Source organism: Bison bison, unplaced genomic scaffold (genome assembly GCF_000754665.1).
Source record: "Bison bison bison isolate TAMUID 2011002044 unplaced genomic scaffold, Bison_UMD1.0 scf7180017864287, whole genome shotgun sequence".
Taxonomy (NCBI): Eukaryota; Metazoa; Chordata; class Mammalia; order Artiodactyla; family Bovidae; genus Bison; species Bison bison.
The window spans coordinates 1,234,727-1,242,264 of NW_011494859.1; positions in this window are offsets into that span (position 1 = coordinate 1,234,727).

The window sequence follows — 7,538 nt, forward strand, 5'->3', positions numbered from 1 at the left end:
CATTCGTGGCCGCAGGCCTGGCCTGTGCACTGTAGGATCCCTGGCCTCTACCCACTAGATACCAGTAGTGTCCCCTAGTGGTTGCAACCAAAATACCTCTAATCATTGAAAACCATCACCAGTGGAGGAGGCACAAAATCATACCCGGTAGAGAACCACTGGTCCAAAGCAGCACTCTCTAGCAGAGACAGCATTGTCAGTTTCACAGTAGAGTTACTTGTTTCCCAGAGCTCAGGGGGGCTCCCAGGTGGTGCTTAGTGGTAAAGAACCTGCCTGCCAATGCAGGAGACATAAGACATGTGGGTTCAACCCCTGGGCCAGGAAGATCCCTTGGAGAAACACATGGCAACCCACTCCAGTATTCTTGCCTGGGAAATCCCATGGACAGAGGAGCCTGGCAGGCTCACAAAGACTGAAGCAACTTAGCGCAACAACACGGTACAGTATTACCGAAAATTTAGCAACCCTAGCTCTGCCCCACTAAATGCCAACAGCACCCCTGGTTCCTGTGACAGCCTCACTGCCAAAATCCCAGAGGGTGATGACATCTCCCACACCCATCCCCACCAAGGGCCATAAGTCTAAGTCAGTCGTGCTAATTCAACTCCCATTTGACAGTGGGTGGTTTAGAGGTGTCATATGACCTAGTTTTGGACAATAGCCTTATAGCAAAGATCACTGGAGGGACTTCATTGAAAAAGTTCTTTCCTTACTCCCTGTCCTTAGATGCAGTTGTAGGATGTAGTTGTGGTGTCGGTGCCACAGCAGCTATCTTGAGACCATGTGGGGACAAAGCCAGCACACTGGAGTTGGCAGACAAGCATGGGGCCTTGCAGACGTCGCTGAGTAGCTAAGCTAAGACTGGAAATGCTTGCCTCCAGCTTTCCTGCCAAGTGAGACGGTCAAGTTCTATTTTTGTTTAAGGCATTTTTTACTGCCTTGTTTTTAACCTGAAATACCTGATAGAAAGTATATGGTTGGTCTAAGTGGGAAATAAAGAGATGTGGAACACATGGCTCCTGACCTTGAGGAGCTTATATTCCTACAGGGAGAGCAGGCCCACATAACAATTACAGAAACGGTGCAAAAATATTCGGGGGCCAGCTTCATGCTTCTCCTACAAGGGGAGTAGGAGTTAGGACCAGGCGCGTCAGTCAGAGAAGCCTGGAGCAGGGGAAGGTCCCCACCTCCTGGCTTCAGGTGCTGTGGAATCCCCTCCCCTAAGTGTGTATGGACTTAGTGGCTCACTTTAAAAAAAAAATTATTTTTTGGCCACAGCAAGGCATGTGGGATCTTTGTTCCCCAACCAGGGACTGAACCCGCATCACTCTGCAGTGTTAGCATGGAGTCTTAACCACTGGGCCAACAGGGACGCCCCCTGACTCACTTCTATGGAATATGGTGGGAGTAACGGGATATTACTTCTGAGATCGGGATACAGGAAGACTGTGGCTTCCAGCCCAGGTGGAGCCAGAGGCTGCGTCGTGAGGTGGCCCCGAGGCGGGGCCCACGTGCGATCTTACAGTGGGATCTTCTGAGGCCCACTGGCCGTCACATGAGTGAGCTGGGAAGCGGATCTTTCCCCCAGTGAGCTTGAGGGGACTGCAGCCCTTCCCGGAGGCCATGGCCCCGCTGAAGTCTCACCCAGACCTTACACCACAGGCACCAGCTAAAAGCTGGGCCCAGATTTCTGACCCAGAGAAACTGTGTGATGTCAAGTGCTGCTTAAGTTTGTTAAATGTGGGGATGTTTATTGTAGGCAATAGGTGACTAACGGAGGGGAGGGAGCTGGAGGTCTCAATTTTTGACATGGCCAAGACGGAAAAGTGGCAGACTTGGCCTGAGACCTTGCGTCTACCGGGCAGGGGTTCCTGGGTCAGAGCTGGCTTAGATCCCATCAGATTCCAGAGCCAGACAGGACCCTGGGGAGTCAGGGTTGCTGGGGAACCTTACCTTTCTTTATTCACTGACATAACCCCATGGGTGAGTCCAGTGTCTGACACACAGTAAGGATTCTATAAATAAATGCCAGTTGACATAGGGATGGATACCTGCTTGCAGTAAGATTAGGTTATGACAAAGTATAACACATGTGGAAAGACAACTGCCCCCGAGCCCAGATTAGAAAGCTTTTTGAATCCCTCCAGGGAGGAGTGGGTAGAGGAAGCTGGTTAGGGTTAGGGCGAGCCACAGTCCATGGGGTCACAAAGAGTCAGACATGACTGAGTGACTAACACACACACACATACACAGGCGGTGAGCTGGGGATAAAGGCGGGGCTCAAGCAAGGATGCCACCCAGACCTCAGAAGAGAGGTGACACGTGGCCTCACCAAGGAAAGGGCTGCTGATCCCGAGGCAGTGATCACTGGGTTCTCTCTGGTTTTTAGCACTGAGCCTCTGTGCGTCTTGCAGTAGGCAGCTGCCATGGGGCGCCCAGGAATCAAGGGGAACAACTCTTCCTGGTCTTTTGACTCTTGAAGTACCACTCCCTCGACCCAGGAGGTGAACAGGCTGGGGGGCGTTCACGGGTAGAAAGGTGTCTGAGCCCGGAAGCCCTTTCTGTTTGTGGGAACCCACGTGCAGGGGCAGCTGGCTCTCCCCAGGGTCGACACCCATGATGCCGACTCAGGCTGCAGGTCCTACGCCCCAAGCCTCTCTCACCCCCAGGACCACTCCAGCCAAGGTCTTCAGATACCCCTTCACACACCAGCCAGCAGTTCAGCCACCAACCCCAGGCCCAAAGCATTGCTTGGCCTAAAATACACGTATGTCCCAAGCAGGGGGCCACTGACAGGCCTGGTCCCCAGGCCAGGCCCTAGTGAGCATCTTCCCCTGAGATGTGCAAACACCTTCACATCCCCGCGAGGCAGTGATGCCACCAGCCCTGGCTGGTTTCCCATTTACAGCTTCCTCCAGAACATGCCAGTGGGGATGCCAAGTGTAAGAAACAGGAGGGGAACCTGTTTTATCATCATCTCCTTGAGGGGGGACGGGAGGAGAGCTCCAGAGGGGCTGGAAAGATAAAAGCAGCAGAGGGGACATCAAATTCTGGAGTTATCGCCTCCCCCAGAAGCAGACTCTGGAAGCATTCAGTTCAGTCTTTCCTCTGCCTTTTCTCTTGAAAATTACGTAACCAGCCAGGGAGAACAAAGGCTTCCCAAGCCTCCCAACAATACTGAAATAGCTCGGAGAGAAATTCCAGCGACCTCATTGGAGCTCCAAAGCCCACATCGGTGCAGAGCTGGGGGCGGGCAGTCTGGGTCCTCGAGTGGTGGGGAGTGGGTGCTGGTCGCCACGGGAACAGCATGGGGCAGGAGCTGCACCTGCCCAGGCTCGAGGCTGTGAGTGTGACTTTCAGATCACAAGTGTGTGAGGCTATGTGTGTGTGCCAGCACTGAAATCCTTCTGATTTGACACAACTCCTCCATTTGACCTTTATCGACGCAAAGGAAAAACTTCTCATTTTTTTTTTCCTAAGGAAGAAAACCTGGGATCGCAGAAGATGTTGGCCTCTTTCAAAATCTAAATCAGGACAGCTCTGACTTCAGTGGCTAAATAAGGTGAGCCCTTTGGGGCTTGCTTTGTTTGGACTGTGTTCTAAAGGGCAGAGATCCCAGCCAGGGTCTCAGCCTCTCCAAAGCAGAGCCTGGCTCTTTCATTTCTCCCACACTCACACCAGCACCCACTGCACGGTGCCCACGGGCCACTGTGCCTTCCTGAATTCCGGGACTACTCTCTCTGAGCCCAGATTTCATGAGCCATCGTGGTCCCTGGAGGAGTTCAGTGTGCAGTTCTGATTGTTCCTGCCAAACGCTGGAGCCCATACAGGGAGCCACTTCCTCCCTCCCTGTAGGGTCAGCGGATGGCAAGGATGCTGAAAGATCCCTGGTTTGTAGCTAAAGGATACAGTGTTATCCTGCCTTTAGATCAGAAATGGCAACTTGCGTCACGTGTACTACTATCAACCCACTTTTGCACCCACAGCAGATGCTGATAACCAGTGATCACCCCTCTTTCCTGACGAGCCAGGAAGATGAGAACCCTTCTCCATCAGCATTCTGAGAGGCCCTGTCGACGGCCCACAGCTGGTGCTCAGGGCAGAGCCTCTCTGCGTGGACGGGCAGGCTCTCTCTGAGCTCCTGCCCCCACTGGGATCAACCCCCACCGTGTTCCCCAGGCACGCAGTCTGACTTGCTGGTGTTTATTGAGGGCCTACTATGTGCTGGGCACCATCACACACGGTCAACAATGTTTGAGGCTCCATGGCACATGGCGGGGAAGGCATAATTATTCTCAATGTGAATAAACACGGCACCAGTGATTTGTGCAGGGCAGGCACCTGTCCCCTCCCCTCCCTTCCATGTCGAGAGAAGTGAACTGACTTGCTCAAGATCACACACTAGATGAGGTTGACCCCACTTCCTGATCCAGGCTTGGTTGCAACCCTAGTGCATTCTGTCATCTCCTATGGGGGCTCCTGCCATGAAGCTCCCACCGCCATCCCTCTCACATTTGAGGACTCACTTTTGTTTCTTTAGTCTCCCCACTTCCTTGGAGGAGAGGCCTTGCTCCTTTAGATCACCTTGGAAACTGGCATCACTTCTAACGGTCTCAACCTCTGCCTCATAGCTTCCTCGAGCCCACTCACCGGCCATCCACTGAATACGTCATCTTCTCTCCTGCCTCTAGGCCTCCATGCATGCCATTTCCTCTCTTCCTCTGGCTAATTCTTACTTCTCCTCTGGGTCTAAGCTTAAATGCCTCTTCGTCCAGGAAGCCTTCCCTGATGCTTTGTTCCCTCTCCAGACTAGCTTATCTGTCAGGCTGTGTTCTCCCCTCTCATACTACTTTCTCCCTTTTAGTCTGAGCTTTAATCTCTTGTCTTCAGTGTTTGACTGGAAGCCTGGAGAGGCAGTGGCCCGTGTGCATCACTCTGGCCCCGATGCCTAATTCTTAACTTACTTAATAATAAATAATATTTGGGCAGAACAATCTGCCTGCAATGCAGGAGATCCTGGTTTGATTCCTGGGTCAGGAAGATCCCCCAGAGAAGGGATAGGCTACCCACTTCAGTATTCTTGGGTTTCTCTGGGGTTCAGATGGTCAAGAATCCTCCTGCAATGCAGGAGCACCTGGGTTTGATCCCTGGGTTCGGAAGATCCCCTGGAAGAGGGCATGGCAACCTTCTCCAGTATTCCTGCCTGGAGAATTCCCATGGACAGAGGAACCTGGCAGGCTACAGTTCATGGGGTCGCAAAGAGTTGGACACGACAGCAACTAAGCACCACACAGGGCAGAACAAATGGATTCTGAGAAGCCCTATGGTCCAGAGTATCATTTACAAATTCATATTTGTGATACTCACTTCTTTCCTCCTCACGAGAGATGCCACCCAGATGCAAGAATTTCACAAGTTTTTTCCATGATTCGAATCCTGTGTGCAGTACAGTCCCTTTAATAAACTTCACTGAGTTCTTGACTTCCTTTCACGGGTCTGCTTCCCACCCAGGCACCTGGCCCACTGTCCTGTGGACATGCCACAGGCTACCCCCTACTATTCCCACAGAGGCTAATCATTTCCAGGGGTTGCGCTCAAAGGTGCAAAGAAATCATTCGTAGAGCAGAAAGAGTGTTCTCTCTCCTGGTGATTGCATCCCCCTTTCCCAAGTGACAGAAGAGCTGGTATCCTGACAGCTCAGATGACAGCAGCAACCGCTGGCCCACATGGCACTGTCACAGCTGAGGAGGAGAACTGTGGGCTGGGAGCCGGGAGGCCTGGGTTCAAGTCTTCTCACTGCCTGGGTGCTCTCCAAGAAATGGGAAAAACCAAACTTCCCCACCTCCAGATCACAAGAAACAAACCTCAGGTATTTATAAGCTACTCAGTCTATGGTACTTTGTTGTAGGAGCCCAAACAGACTAAGTTCAGTTTAGTCGCTCAGTCATGTTCAGTTCTTTGCGACCCCATGGACTGCAGCACACCAAGGCCTCCGTGTCCTTAAGCATCTGCCAGAGCTTGCTCAAACTCATGTCCATTGAATTGGTGATGCCATCCCACCAACTCATCCTCTGTCATCCCCTTCTCTTCCTGCCTTCAATCTTTCCCAGCATCAGGGTCGTTTTCAATGAGTTGGCTCTTTGCATCAGGTGGCCAAAGAATTGGAGCTTCAGCTTCAGCATCAGTTCTTCCAATGAATATTCAGGACTGATTTCCTATAGGATTGACTGGTTGGATCTCCTTGCAGTCCAAGGGACTCTCAAGAATCTTCTCCAGCACCACAGTTCAAAAGCATGAATTCTTCGGTGCTCAGCTTTCCTTATAGTCCAACTCTCACATCCATACATGACTACTGGAAAAACCATAGCTTTGACTAGATGGACCTTTTGTCAGCAAAGTGATGTCTCTGCTTCTTAATACCAGGGGCTAACCTGGCCCATCACGGTGAGGCCACCTGCTCTCAGTGACCTCCAAGTGTCCATCGCCCTCTCCTCCACTCTCCCTGTGAACACCTCCTTCACTGAAAGGTTATGAGACTCCAAGACTCAGAATCTCATGCCACAGAGATCACATTGTAGTAACGTGACCCACTGGAAGGGAAACATGCTGATGGGTGCTCGCTTTTTCATTTTCCTCCTTGCTCTAGCAGAAGACATACCAGCAAGTGTCACTGGCCTCTTAGAAACAATGAGGCCCCGCAAGCCTGTGAGAGATTCTATATACAAATAGCCCTCTTATGTTTGATGGTCAAGGTCATTAAAACCTACTGGACAAGGAAGCAGGAGGGAAGGAAGTGATCAGCCTTTCGATTTTGAGAACTCCCTGGAGAAGAACGGTTCCACTGCCTGGGAAGGGAGTGGAGGAAGACTGGGGAAAAAAGCGATGGAAGCAAGAGAGCAAGAGGAAGCAGGGAGATGGGCAGGGGACCATCCGCCATGCCCTCACAACTGCCCCTCTCCCACCCTGGGGTTCTTAAGATAAACGAGGCAAAGAACAAGAGCCCAGATGGTGATACTGGGTTTTCCAGCTGGCACATGTGTTCTTAGCTGGTTTCAATTTCATTTGGAGAAAGGTGTCCATCCTGGGTGTCAGAACACTGCCAGTTCAGCTCACACTAATTGCCCTCAGCCTTGCCAGGTGGCTTAGCCAGCAAAGAATCTGCCTGTAGAGCGGGAGCCCTGGGTTCAATCCTTAGGTCGGGAAGATGCCCTGGAGGAGGAAATGACAACCCACTCCAGTATTCTTGCCTGGGGAATCCCATGGACAGAGGAGCCTGGTGGGTTACAGGGTTACAGTTCATGGGGTCACAAAAGAGCAACTGACACTTTCACTTTGCCAGATGAGGAGACTGGGACCCAGAAAAAGGAAATGAGTCTTCAGGTCTCTCAGAGAGGCGGGAACCAGGCTTTGTAGGGTGCCCCAGGCTGCCAGTTTGGGGTGCAGGCACCTCCAGTGGTTTCTTGGGCCCCAGGACCACCATGCAAATGGCCAGGACAGCCTCCATCAAAGAGGAACAGCGTCCTGACCAGGCTGCCAGA